The sequence below is a fragment of the Macaca fascicularis genome, chromosome 1 (assembly GCF_037993035.2).
Source record: "Macaca fascicularis isolate 582-1 chromosome 1, T2T-MFA8v1.1".
Classification (NCBI taxonomy): Eukaryota; Metazoa; Chordata; class Mammalia; order Primates; family Cercopithecidae; genus Macaca; species Macaca fascicularis.
Genome location: NC_088375.1, coordinates 45877247 through 45892766, shown reverse-complemented (window position 1 = coordinate 45892766; position 15520 = coordinate 45877247).

Sequence of the window (15520 nt, the reverse complement as noted above, 5' to 3'; positions counted from 1 at the left end):
TTATACTTTTATAATTTTCATAAAAATGAAACAAAAATTTATTTTAAGGTAGAATGAAAACATTTCTTAAGTTAACCAGATGAAGAAATTTTGAAAAGCATAGTTTCCAGCTTAACTAAATTGATTTAAAAAAAGTTCAGAATAATGATATTTACTCACAGAAATATGTGCAGAAGTGTCTCCTCATAGAACATTATTAATAAGCTATATGTAAGCTGCCTATGTTGATTATTTTTAGTGAGCATAGAATTTGTGAAGACTGGTTGAATGGAGGATAAATGTAATCACAGCTATGCATTTCTTTTTTGCATTGTTTTATAGTAGTGTAAAAATAGGAGGATCCTCGAATATGAAAAAAAGCACATTTTAAATAGTGTTTCTGAATATATTGTTCAAACCTCATAACTTGATGTAGCAAAAACAAGCCCCTTGGCAGCTATTTCTCATGATGTTTTGTTCCAACAACTTTAAGTTCCAGAAGGAATATCTTATCTATGCATGGTTCTTTCCTTTATCCTTTGAATAATTTATAAAATTTACTGCAATATCTAGTTTTAATGTAGTGTCTGGTTTTGACAAATCAACCCTTTATCTTAGCAGAGCTTGTTGAAAAATCACCAGCAAGATTGTTCTTAAGATTCATGGAACACTTTTGGCCAAAAAGGAGACTGAGTGGAAAGATACTAGGATTGAGGATATCAGGATTATCCCGAGGATAAAAGGATTTCTTTCTGGGCATCCTTGGGATGAATTAGTACAATTCTTAAATAACTTTCTGAAGCAATTTTACAAGATCCAAACACAAGCCAGGAAGATTTGGCCAAGGGAAGAAACAGAATGAAAAGCATTTTAAAAATAAACAAAAGTAAGCACAAATTACTATTTCCTTGCTGTTTTAGCATTCTTATTGAAAATACCACTTATAAAGAGAGAAAATATAATTAAGATAAAGAAAAATATATTTATTTTTGTTTCTGTTAATGGGGAACTGTTTACATCATATCATATTAAGTGAAGAATTTAATCCATTTACATTTAAGGTTATCATTGATAGACAAGTACTTAACTCCTGGCATTTGGTTGTTTTCTTGTTTTGTTTATCCTTTGTTTCTTATTTTCTCTCTTTTTTGTATCATTGTAGTTTGGTGGCTTTCTGTAGTGCTAAAGTTTGATTCTTTTCTTTTCCTCTTTTATGTGTCTGCTCTATGTACTTTGATACCTCAGAATAGTGGAGTACAGTTGTCATTTGGGTTCTTGTGGGGAGGAGGAAATAGCACAGTGATGACTCTACTTTTTAGGCAATGGATGTCTCTGAAGCTCAGACTCTAGTCCAGCTCCAGAGAAGAGAGGTACTAGAGTCTGTTTGCCTGTCGGACAGGGCATCTCGTGTCAACCACTACTCTATTGCCTTGGGAGAGGGTACTACATTAGCTCAGTTCTAAAACACAAAGCTCCTCAGTTTGACCAAGCCACTAATTACCAAGGGATAATGTGTCCCTTCATCTCAGACCTCGGGAAGACGACTGCTCTGGGTGGCCCAGGCACCATTTCCATGGAATGTAGGCCACAGCTTCAGCTTAGGTACTAGGATGTGTTACCTCTTTGAGTAGCCAAAGCACCTCTTCCTGGGTTTTAGGACACTACTTCAGGTTAGGCTGAGGAGACAAGACTTTCCTAAGTGACCAAGGTACTATATTCCCAAAAGATAGGGTGTTACTTTAGCTGTAAGTCAAGCATCTAGGCAAAGAGGATGGGCGGAGTGGCTCCATTTTCTCTTGGTCCCACAGAGAAAGGTGTAACAGCTATTCACAACTAGGCTTGGGGATGTCAGAAAACTGGGCTGCTGTGGTTTGGCAAAAACTTAGCCTCAGGGGTAGAGGGCCATTGCTACTCACCCCTAGAGCAAGACAGGCTCCAGCCATAGTTTCCATTCCAAGATGGCATGGCACAGTCATTCTGTGGGCTACAGGTGTTAGGGCTTAGCGTTGGCTTTTTCTCTTAGGGGAACACAGCTTTCTAGCCTTTAGGCAGCTCCCTCATCTGGGCTTAGTGATTATGAAGACTGCACGAAACCTGAATGTGGGGTCTGTTGGTGTCCAAGGAGTTGACAAAGGCCCTATTGCTTAACTCCTTGTCATAGGGAAAAGTTCCTCCTGATTCCCAGTTGATCCAAGTTATAAAATGGGTTAGTGGACAGTGCCCTCTCCCATTCCTTTACGTGGTCATCCAGAGTTTCTTTGCTTACTAGGCTTTCTGATACATTTCTGGTAAACTCCAGAACTCTCCTTCAGTTATTTTCATTAAAATGTAGTTGTTTCTTCATTGTTCTGGCTTTCTTTGTGAGGGTGACAAGTGCTAGAGGCTTCCAGTCAGCCATCTTGCTGACATCACTCTGATTTTCTAATATGGAATTTAAGATTTCATTGCATATACTATATATATGTTCTTTTTGCAGATATGAAGTTTCCAAGTATTCTCCTAATTATTGGTAGCTTGTCTTTCTTTTAAAGGAGTCTTTTGTATGTCACAAGACTCTTTTAGTAATCATGTTTTCTTTATAAATCATAGATGTAATCTCATTTCTAGAAATTTGTGTAAACTTAAGTCACTTTTTTGTTTTCTTTTATAAATTTTTATAATTTTACAGTTTGCATTTTAATTTGAAATTCACTTTGTGTTAATTTTTGTATGCAGGTAATGTGATCTTATGTTGAACTTGTTTTTCTAAATGTGAAACTCCAATTTTTCCCAAAGCATTTGTTGAAATACTCCTCTTTCCCAATTGAATTGGTGTAGCTCCTTGTTATAGATATACATAAAATGACTATATTTGTGTTAATCTGTTTCTGGATTTTCTATTCTATTCCATGCTTCAATGGGCGGACTTCCTCACAAATATACTGTCTTTATTCAGAAACAAAGGAGAAATGCCTCCTTAGCTCAAGCAATTTTTCCACCTCAGCCTTCTAAATATCTGGGACTACATGTGTGCACCACAACACCCAGCTAATTTTTGCTTTTTTTTTTTTTTGTAGAGATGAAGTTTCACCATGTTGCGCATGCCAGTATCAAATTCCTGGGCTCAAGTAATCTACCAATCTCAGCTTCCCAAAGAGCTGATATTACAGGCATGAGACACTACACCTAGCTCCAACTTTATATATATATATATATATGTGTGTGTGTGTGTGTGTATGTTTGTATGTGTATATATGTGTATATATGTGTGTATATATACACCTTTATATGCCACCTTTTTGTCACTTATTGTACAAGTTTGAACTTAAAGTACAATGTTCATTAAAAGTTTTGAAACTGAATATCCTTGTCTTGTTTCCAATCTAAGACAAAAGTGTTCCATCATTATCATTAAATATGATGCTAGCTTTAGGTTTTATGTAAGCTAATTTTATCAGGAGTTTTCTTTTATCATAAATGAGTATTTCATTTAGTCAAATTTTCACCTACTGATTTGGTCATTGTTTGACCATTGTTGTTTCTACTTTAAACATGTAATGTTGTAAGTTAGATTGATTGTTTTTCAACTATTGAGCCAGCCTTGCAATTGTGTATATTATATGTGTATGTTTATGATATGCTATCTTTTCATATATTACAGAATTCAATTTGCAATATTCTGTTGAAGTTTTTGTATTTTAATTTCTTAATTATATTGTTCGGTTGTTTTTTTTTTTTTTAATGGAGTGATTCTGACCGAATAAAACTAGTTGCAAAAAATTAACTTATCTTTCTTGAAGGATAAATCATTGTTGGTCTAATTAAAATACAGCATTTCTGTTTTCCTGTATCAGCTACCTATTTTTTCCAATTCCCCTTCCAACTAAGATTGATTTATTGCGGTCAGTGGTGCATTTTGGACAATTTCAAGAGGAAAGAAAAGAATAGTGGCTTCAATTCTTTCTTTCTGCTTGACATGTAGGAGTAAGGGAAAGAAGTATGTAACAAATTCAGCATTCTTCTGACACTCAAAACGTCAACAAGAATGAAAAGCCAGTAGCCCGGAGATTAAATGGACTTTCAGAACTCAGTGGCAGAAGGGTGAGAGGGCTGTGAGGGATAAAGAGTACATATTGCTTACAGCGTACAACACTTCGGTGATGGGTGATCTCAGAAATCACCACTAAAACGTGTATCTGTGTCACCAAAATCTACCTGTATCTCAAACACTATTGAAATTAAAAATAGTATGGAAAGAGATCTGATATCTTGTTAAAGCCCATTAGCCAAAATTCAGCAAGAGTATACCTGTCGTCAACAATAGTAAAGTTGATTAGCTTGCTGTAATATGAGAAAGGTGCATCATGAAAAACTTTGTGGGGAGGGTACCGATAGAGAGGCTTTTTATGTAATTTGGGCTTGCTCCAGGTGATTTTGGAGCGGTATAATATAAATGAAAATTTGTTTTTGGCTGGATGTTTTAAGAAAAATGGGCCATTCATGTGAATTTTTTTAATTAAGAAGTAGACAAATGAAGAAGAGCTAGGGTAAAAAAGTAATGGTCACTCATGTTATTCAGAATAGGGAGATGTTTATGCCTAATAAATAAAGTCATTCAAGGGCCTTCATAGGTTATGAGTGGACTTCAGATCTCTTCCATTAATTTTCTTCACTACTTTCTCACGTTTGTTATGACCAACATAGTACAGCTCAGTTTCGATAAACAAACCTTGTGCTATTCTGAGTATTTGCAATAGACTGAATGTTTATGTCTCACCAAAATTTATATGTTGAAACCTAATCCCTAGTATGATGGCACTTGAAAGTGAGGACCTTGGAAAGTGAGTAGGTCATGAGGGTTGAGCTCTTAAGATTGATAGTGGTGGTCTTATATGACGAAGTCAGAGAGCTCCTTCTGTTATGTGAGGACATAACAAAAAACAGCTATAAACTGGAAAGCAACCCTCACAAGACACAGAATTTGCCAATGCCTTATTCTTGGACTTTACCTGAAGAACTGTGAAAAATTTATTTCTGTCATTTATAAATTACCCAGTTAATGATGTTTTGTTATAGCAGCCCATACTGATTAAGATAGTATTCTAGCTCTATTCTTTGGAAAATTACAGCTCACCATTTTGTGCTAAATGTTCAAATTTATTTTGACTTTGTTAATTTTGTGATGACTTTTATTGAATATGATGCTCCTTAAAGGCAAGTACTGTATTATATTTATGTTTTTTTACACATAATAACAGCCTGGACATTATATTATTTGAACCATAGTGCACCTGCACAATTTTATGCTGAATTAACCAAATTATATAAATGTTGTTTTAAAATAAATTAACCAAAAATGTCTAGTTTAATAGTATTTTTAGTTATATTCATTGATGATGCTAAGAATGGAACACAGATGAGGAGAAATTCATGGGCAGGCATAGTATAAGGAAAATAAGACCTACTGGGTTGCTTTGCTGTCAGTTAAGAGAACAGAAACAAAGACATATGCATAGAATGAGGATGCATCCACTGTCAAAGTAAAGTAGCTATTAGCTTGGTTATTGTATAGTTAGGAATTATGACTGTCACATTAATTTATTTGAAGACTTTAAAATTCAGAGGTTTACAAAAAATACTCATTGTCTTATGAAATTTATGGAAAATAAAAATGTAACCAAGCATTAAGACATTGTAGAAATTAGGATGCAAAGATAATCAAGACATATTTCCAGTCAACTTTGTCTGCTCTACTTTTCATGTTAACATTTTACTTTTTGTCATGCTATAAAACGTTTTTACCATGTCATTCCATAAGGGGCAAACAGACCTTTCAAAAGTCTTGGGTATATATTATTTTTGTTGTTGTTAATTTTAATAATACATTCTATTTAACCCAATACATTTTTCAATATATAGTCAACGTAAACATTACTTATAATATATTTTAAGTTTGTTTTATTAAGTAACTTTTTATTTTTAAAAGTAGTTTTAGATCTACAAAGAAATTGCAAGGACTATACAGATATTCCTTTTACCAAGCTAATCCTAATATTAATATCTTACATTACATTTTTTGTTATAATTTATGAATTAATATTGATACATTATCATTAACTAAAATTCAAAGTTTATACAGATCTTCTTGGTATTTACTTAATGTCTTTTTCATGTTCCAGCACTCCATCCAGGATCCTACATTGCATTTTGTTGCTTTGTCTTCTTCCACTTCTCTGGGAGGACCACAGAAGTAAAGTAACAATTTCATTATTTAATATCAATGATTAATACTATCAACATAAAATGTCACTGTTAACCTTAATTGTCTGGCAGAGGTCATGTTTGTCAGGCTTCTGTATGGTAAATTTACTGTTGCTCTGTCTTTCCATACTCTTTGGAAGGAAGTCATTATGGGCAGCTAACACTTAAAAGTTATGCTCCACTTCCTCCAGGGCAGAGAACCTATAGAAATTATTTGGAATTTTTCTACTTTGAGAGATTTCTTTTCCCACCTTTTATTTACATTTGTGTGAATGCATAGATATTTACTTTGTAATTTGGATTAAAATCCAATGCTATGTTATTTTGTTTCTCATGCTGCTCTAGATTTGACTCTTGGTTTCCCTTTCAGTTGGCTCCACTGTCTCTTTGACATACTCCCATCATTTAGGGGGTTTAATTTATGAGTACTTTACTTTATGACACTAAAAGATGCCTACGTTCATCTTTTTTATTTCCTGCTGCAACTAGAATTGGCCATCTATTCAAGGTTTCTTGGCTTCCTTTACTGGAGAATAAAATTCGAAACCAAGATGCGAATGCTAGTTGTGCTACTGGCTCATTGTTCATATCTGTCACAGCATTGTTGAATTCTTTTATTTCGTTTTGGTTCTTTCTAAGAGTTTCCATCTCTCTGATTACATTGCCCATCTGTTCTTCTGTATGGTATTCCTTCTTCTACAATTCTCCTACACTTTGAATTGTGCAGTGCCAAAATGACAACTTTTGCAAGTGGAGTAGTCAAAGATGTTTGACTAACATTTTTGACTGCTGGATTTTAGTTGGAATCTTGCTTGTGAGAAATATTGAATCCGAAAAAGACTTTATCCTAGCTACAGACTATTAGGTAAGTGGCAAGTAGTCAAAATAAGACTGTTTGCTTATTTTAAATGACACTAACTCGAAGTTCTACATGTTTCTCAGTGCCCTGGATAAATTGCTTCAGAGATAGCATCAACCCTCATTATACAAAGTATCAGGAATAACCCTTTTTTGTGTAAATGATAATATACCCTCATCAAATTTTAATGGTTGCCACTATTTTTTACTATTTTATCTTCTAAGTAAAATATTTAAACATCAGTGTATCCACATAGTAAATATTGTATAGGAATCTAATGCATAGTGGTATATACATTGTTTTTACATATTCTAGCATCCTCCATGGTTTTTTTTTTTTTTTTTTGCTGGAACAGATTCAATTTACTGAAATTTCTCTTCACATCTAATTTGAAACATGCAACTTGAAATTTTAGTTTTACATATTTGTAGGTGAAATAACATAATAATATTCTAATTATTTACAAGTTATTATGACCAAGAATCAGGACACTCAACCGTATGAATTTTAGAGGATCTTAACTATTATCATCATTTAGTAAAATTTAATCATTTTCTCTTAAGGCATTTTATGTACAGGATCATTAAATTTAGCAAAGTCAATGTGTCTTACATTCTCATTTAACTAAATGATAGACTCTATTTTAAAATGCTGTATTTGACACTCTCAATAATGTATGTGTTCTTTATCTCCAATAAATGGAAAGTCATTGTCTTAGTTTGTTAGGGCGGATATAACAACGCGCCTTAGACTGAGGAATTTATAAACAACAGGAATGCATTTCTCACAGTGGTGAAGGTTAGAAAGTCCAAGATCAAGGTACCAGCAGATTTGGTGTCTGGTAAGGGCTTGCTCTCTGCCTTCTTTCTGTGTCTTTACATAGTAAATAGGGGCAAGGAAGGTCCTTTGAGCCTTTTTGATAAAGGCAGTAATTCCATTTATGAGGGTGGAGTTGTAACTGGACCCAGAATAGGCTGCTTGCTGCTCAAAAGTCAACCATGAGAGGCAAGTGTTGCTAGGAGAAAAAGTAAGTTTAATTGAAGAACCAGCAAACCAAGAAGATGGCAACTGGTGTTCTTATATACCATCTTAAATTTTAAAATTCATCATAAGGTTTTTTAAGGGAAACTTGGCAAGGGAGACATGTAAGAGTGGTGCAGGATGCAGGGTCTGTGTGTCTTTGTTCTGTCGGCTATCTTGGGTAATTGCCCATCTGGAGGTCTGGCTGGCATTATCTTGACATTAGCCTGATTGTGGTGGAGTAATTTTTCGCCACTTCCACCAGGGAGGAGGATTCCACAATCAGGGCTCTATGCCTGGTTTGTATCAAGATCAGCCTCTGGAAATTCTTAAGTAAGAACATAACTAGATTAGCATACTTTGGAGGAAGGGAGTGTCTAGAGAAGGGAAGAATGATGGGATAAGAGGGAAAGAAAATAAGAAAAAGAAACTGGGTGATTAAAATTTACTTTTAATACTTACGTTCCCAGTTACAGAGTCCTTATAATTTAATCATGTCTTAAAGGTCCCACCTGTTAATACTATCACATCAAATATTAAGTTCTAACATGAATTTAGGTGTAACACCAGCATTAAGTCCATAGCAGCTGTATAGTATTTGGTACAGCAACACCTCAAGTGATTAAAACCAACTTATTCAGACAAGTTCTGTACTCAATTATATCATTTGTGTTGTATAATAGAGCTCCCCCAATTTAGAGTACTTTTAAATTGTTACATATTATGATATCCATTTATTTCTTGTCTTATTAGGCAAGGTATTTCTGCAATAACTCTAAAATCTGCACTGGGCTAAGTCATGAGGATTCAAATATTGATAAGAAATGCTCATTACCCTTGAAGTTTCCAAAGTATATTGTGGACAAATACATAATAATATTTAGAATATAGTAACTACTATAAGAATTTGTACATAAAGTTCTTTAATGTCACCAAGGAGGAGAAAATTAACTCTTCTGGAGCTGCTAAGGGAAGTTGTCATTGTAGTTTATCCTTGAAAAGTGAAATGAATTTCATTATTTAGGAATGAGCAAAGAGGATTAGAGATGAGAGATGTAAAAAATGGAAGGGCAATGATACTTAAGCGGTGAGGTGTTTTAGTAATAGTGAACTGTTCTGTGAAACTGTGCTAAAAAATAGGTGTTTGAAATACAGGAAGTATGAGAAGAAATTGAGGCTGTAACATAGTTGTCTAAGCATGTTTCAGTCACCTGTTAAGTAAGAATGCTGAACATTTTGGATATGTTTATTATTTTTATAATGTTTGTTTAAAATATTCTATAGTTTGAGTAAAGTAGATTATGCTTGAACATAAAATAAAAGATTGATTGTCACATGAAGAAAAAAGACAAGTCAAACATTTGCACATCTGGGAGCAAGTTAACTTACTACCATGCAAATGAGCTTAGAAAATTGGGACAATATCCAGTTACCAATGTGCCAATCAATAATGGAATAGTGATGAAATAGCTTATTCACACACACACACTCTCACACACACACACACACACACACATATATATAATATGTATACATACATATATAATCATGAAGTATTTATTTCAAAGGTGCAGTAAGTATACAAACCAAAGACTTGAAAAGGCAATGCTTCAGAAACAGTTAATAGTCTATGTGGAATGGACTGAATATATGTTCAATAAAGAGTTAGCAAGATAGTAACAATTATCATGAGGCGCAAGTTAAAGGGATATCAGGATCCCTAGTAGGGTTCATGCATGATAAAATGTGTGTTTCTTCAGCTTTTTAAACAAGAGATTTGCATTTTGCAATATACAAAATAATTATTTGCCTCACTCGAAATTATACTGTAGATGAAGCTTAAATTGAATATAATGTACATTAAATCCTAATTTGTTATATGAATAGGATGATTGCATTGATTACTTCAAGCATTTATAATTGAGCTATAAAAGTTATTATTTAAAATAAAAATTAATTTGCTTAAGCAGTATATATTTTGAGATCTAAATATGTATGCTTAAAATATTTCAGGGAGTTTCAGAAATGACACTTTTAAAACAGTAACAAGACAGAAAGATGATTTATTTGTTCCTTTTATGAGATGCCACTTTTTCCACACTAATCAGCACTGAAAATATAATTTATATATTTGTTTTAAAAATAGAATGAAGGGAATTGTGTTCAATAAGCTCATTTTTCATGGTATTTGAAATAGCTGAAGTTATGGAAACCTGCGGGCTAGTGTACATGCATGTTTAAGAAATAAATAACAAAGGAAGAAAGACTGAATTACTTAATCAAAGTTAGAGGGTAGACAAAACGTAGAATTGTAAATAAATATTCATCAATATTCACTATACAAATGTATCTTAGGCATCTTGTTTAGCAATCTGTGTGTGATTTTTTTTGTCTGGTTATTGAAACAGGCATTCACAAATTACATTTTCTGGATATCATAATTACATTTGTTCCCAATATGATTTTGGAATACATGAATTCATTACTATCTGCCGCCACTTTTAAAAAATTCATCCATTTAATGAATATTGAACTCATTTCTACTCATAGGCCAGGCACTACTTTAGGCAGTGGAGATAACAACAAGGAACAAAATAGATAAAAATACCTTGCTCACTAGGAACTTATATTTTCATGTAAAGAACTGATACACTTTTTAAAATTAATTATTGCTCCAAATTATCATGCTACATGTGTAACAATAAAAACAATGCAGAATAAGAAAAATGTTCTATTATTCTAATATGATAACTAGGCCACAAATAAATCTATTGCAGCACTGTGTTTCTGGATTTATTCTGATGAAAGTTAGCTAAAATACAAATGATTTAACCTGCCTCTATGCAATATCACAAGAAAGAAATCATGTTAAAGCAAACATGGTAACCTTGTCATGCTCCCGGATAAACACAGCTGCGTGAGAGACTCCAAGCAGCAAGATATGAAGAGAAGAAACCCCCAGGTAATGTACAAAAATGTGGAAAGAAAAAATATATATATATAGTTTCATATATATTTTAGGCCATCATATTTCATATATATTTTAAGCCGTTAACTCTCTACTGATATTAAGTTTACCTCAGTATTTTCCTTTAGGTCCACACAAATAAACACTTTACTTTTGTCTTTCATGTTTTTACTGTGCTATGTCTGGGCATGAACCTCTGTGATTATGTTGAGTTAATCAAGCTCTTGGATATGTACGTAGATAAATGTTTTTCAGTAAAATCAGTTATTTTACTTACTATTTTTTCAGAATTTTTTGTTTCTTTCTTTTTCTCTCTTTCTCTGTTTGGTACTTCCATTATGCATATCTTGGACTTTAAAGTATTCCACACTTCTTTGAGGCTCTGTTCATTTTTTTCACTTTTTTTTCTCTTTCTCAATAGCATTATCTCTGTCAATCTATCTTCAAGTCTGCTGATTCTTTCTTGTGCCAATTGAAATGTAGTGTTGAGCCTTTCTAGTGAATTTGTAAATTATTGTACTTTTCATCTACAGAATTTGCATTTTTAAAATTATCTTGTCTGTCTCTGTATTGATATTCTTTACTTAACGTGACATATTCATGCCTTCTTTTACTTCCATAAAACTGGTTTACTTTAGTTCTTTGAACAAATTTATAATGACTACTTTGAAGGCTTTGTTAAAACTGATGTAAGGTCCTTTTCACAGGCAGTTTCTGTTGCCTGATGCAACTTTCTTACTTTTTTGGTTGTCTCACAATTTTTGGTTGAGCACTGGGCGCTTAATACAATATATTATAGTAACTCTGTATATTGATCCCCTTCATCCTCTCTGAGGTTTGCTTTGTTTATTGTTTGCTTGATTACTTGTTTGTGACTTCGCTAAACTATTTGTAGATAAGCTATTTTAAAGAAGTTTGTCTTGCAGCTAGTTTTGGGAAGTTTTTTTAGTGTGTGAATGAAGCTTTTATGTAGCTCCATGAAGAGTAGGGCTTTGGGAGTACTCACAGTCACTCTCTCATCAGTGGTTTTACTGGTTGTCTTTTTGATTGCCTTTTTCCCTAATGTCTGTTCAGTCATCTACTTATTTATTATTAGTCTTTTACTAATTACTAGTGGATTGCTCTATCGTTTGAAACAATGCCCTGGGGAATACATTCCTCAGTAGTCTGATCCAATTACATTTAGGTCCTGGTAGCTTTTGGGTCATTTCTTTAGGTTTGTACTAAACCCAGGAGGACTTTACTTAGCTGTCTCTTTCACTGATTCTCGGTGGTGTACTACCTTTGCTATGGTTAACCTTGTTGCTCTAAATTAAAGAAAGCAGTTGTTTCCAAGAACCATATGCTTTAACCTCTCCTTCCTCTGATTCAAATAAAGTCATTGTCTTTGGGAAGAGTTTAAAAACTCTCTTTTATGGACTATTTTCCCCCTTGGATAAAAATCTTGAAGTCATTACTCTGGGTTCTGAGTGGAGTGGTACCTCTGGTCTTACAAGGTTTGCTGTCTGAATGAGCTAGGGCAAGGACATTTGTGAATTCAGTACCTTCAGCCTATCAACGTAGGGAACAATCTCTCTCCTATGGGTAGAGATTTGGTGCAAGAAAACAGCCCAAGACACTTGACAGCACTTACTAGAAATTTAGCCTATTGTGTTTCACGTGGACAGGGTGAGAAATGCTGTTGTCTTGCCCCTCCAAGTGAGATATAGTAACCTAAGGAGAGTGGGGGAAAGCAAGCTCCATCTTTTTAGCCACACCCACCTGGAGTAAGGCTTTCATTTAGCTGAGCTGGGGGCAGGTGGGAAAGGTGGTGATATGGTTTGGCTCTCGTTCCCCACCGAAATCTCATGTCAAATTGTAATCCTCAAATGTCAGGGCAGGGACCTGGTGGGAGATGAGTGGATCATAGGGCCAGTTTTCCCCATGCTGTTCTCATGATAGTGAGTTCTCATGATATCTGATGATTTAAATGTGTGTGGCAGTTCCGCCCCACTCCGCTGGGCTCTCTCCCTCTCCTGCCACCATGTAGTACATGCCTTGTTTGCCTTTTACCTTCTGCATGATTGTGAGTTTCCTGAGGCCTCCCCAGCCATATGGAACTGTGAGTCAATTAAACCTCTTTTTTTTACACATTACTTAGTCTCAGGTAGTTATTTGTAGCAGTGTGAAGTTGGAAGTTCTGGCTAGGCCAATAAGGCAAGAGGAAGAAATAAAGGGTATTCAGTTAGGAAAAGAAGAAGTCAAATTGTCCCTGTTTGCAGATGACATGATTGTATATTTAGAAAATCCCATCATCTCAGCCCAAAATCTCCTTAAGCTGATAAGCAACTTCAGCAGTCTCAGGATACAAAATTAATGTGCAAAAATCACAAGCATTGTTATACACCAGTAACAGACAAACAGAGAGCCAAAACAGGAATGAACTTCCATTCACAATTGCTTCAAAGAGAATAAAATACCTAGGAATCTAACTTACAAGGGATGCAAAGGACCTCTTCAAGGAGAACTACAAACCACTGCTCAGTGAAATAAAACAGGACACAAACAAATGGAAGAACATATCTTGCTCATGGATAGGAAGAATGAATATCCTGAAAAAGGCCATACTGCCCAAGGTAATTTATAGATTCAATGCCATCCCCATCAAGTTACCAATGACTTTGTTCACAGAATTGGAAAAAACTGCTTTAAAGTTCATATGGAACCAAAAAAGAGCCCGCATTGCCAAGACAATCCTAAGTCAAAAGAACAAAGCTGGAGGCATCACGCTACCTGACTTCAAACTATACTACAAGGCTACAGTAACCAAAACAGCATGGTACTGGTACCAAAACAGAGATATAGACTAATGGAACAGAACAGAGTCCTCAGAAATAATACCACACATCTATAGCCATCTGATCTTCGACAAACATGAGAAAAACAAGCAATGGGGAAAGGATTCCCTTTTGAATAAATAGTGCTGGGAAAATTGGCTAGCCATAAGTAGAAAACTGAAACTGGATCCTTTCCTTACTCCTTATATGAAAATTAATTCAAGATGGATTAGAGACTGAAATGTTAGACCTAATACCATAAAAACCCTAGAAGAAAACCTAGGCAATACCATTCAGGACATAGGCATGGGCAAGGACTTCATGTCTAAAACACCAAAAGCAACGGCAACAAGAGTCAAAATGGACAAATGGGATCTAATTAAACTAAAGAGCTTCTGCACAGCAAAAGAAACTACCATCAGAGTGAACAGGCAACCTACAGAATGGGAGAAAAGTTTTGCAATCTACTCATCTGACAAAGGACTAATATCCAGAACCTACAAAGAACTCAAACAAATTTACAAGAAAAAAACAAACAACCCCATCAAAAAGTGGGCAAAGGATATGAACAGACACTCCTCAAAAGAAGACATGCATACAGTCAACAGACACATGAAAAAATGCTCATCATCACTGACCATCAGAGAAATGCAAATCAAAACCACAATGAGATACCATCTCACACCAGTTAGAATGGCAATCATTAAAAAATCAGGAAACAACAGGTGCTGGAGAGGATGTGGAGAAATAGGAACATGTTTACACTGTTGGTGGAAATGTAAACTAGTTCAACCATTGTGGAAAACAGTATGGCGATTCCTCAAGGATCTAGAACTAGAAATACCATATGACCCAGCCATCCCATTACTGGGTATATGCCCAAAGGATTATAAATCATGCTGCTATAAAGACACATGCACACGTATGTTTATTGCGGCACTATTCACAATAGCAAAGACTTGGAATCAACCCAAATGTCCATCAGTGACAGACTGGATTAAAAAAAATGTGGCACATATACACCATGGAATACTATGCAGCCATAAAAAAGGATGAGTTTGTGTCCTGTGTAGGGACATGGATGCAGCTGGAAACCATTATTCTCAGCAAACTATCGCAAGAACAGAAAACCAAACACCGTATGTTCTCACTCATAGGTGGGAATTGAGCAATGAGATCACTTGGACTCTGGAAGGGGAACATCACACACCAGGGCCTATTATGGGGAGGGAGGAGGGGGGAGGGGGGAGGGATGGCATTAGGAGTTATACCTGATGTAAATGACTAGTTGATGGGTGCTGACGAGTTGATGGGTGCAGCACATGAACATGGCACAGGTATACATATGTAACAAACCTGCACATTGTGCACATGTACCCTAGAACTTAAAGTATAATAATAATAATAATAATAATTAAAAAATAAAGAAAAGAAAATGGACTCATAAAGTGGGTAATAGGCCATAGATCAAATATCACAGATTTTGGCTGTTCTTACAGAGTTTTAACAGCTTTTCTTAAATAAATATTTCTTCATTTGCTTTAGGCCTTTAGGATAAACTCCAGATACTTTAAATGGTTTTTCAATAGTTGACCCAGTTTTGCTTGTTTTCCTGGGGAGTGGATCTGTGGAATTTCT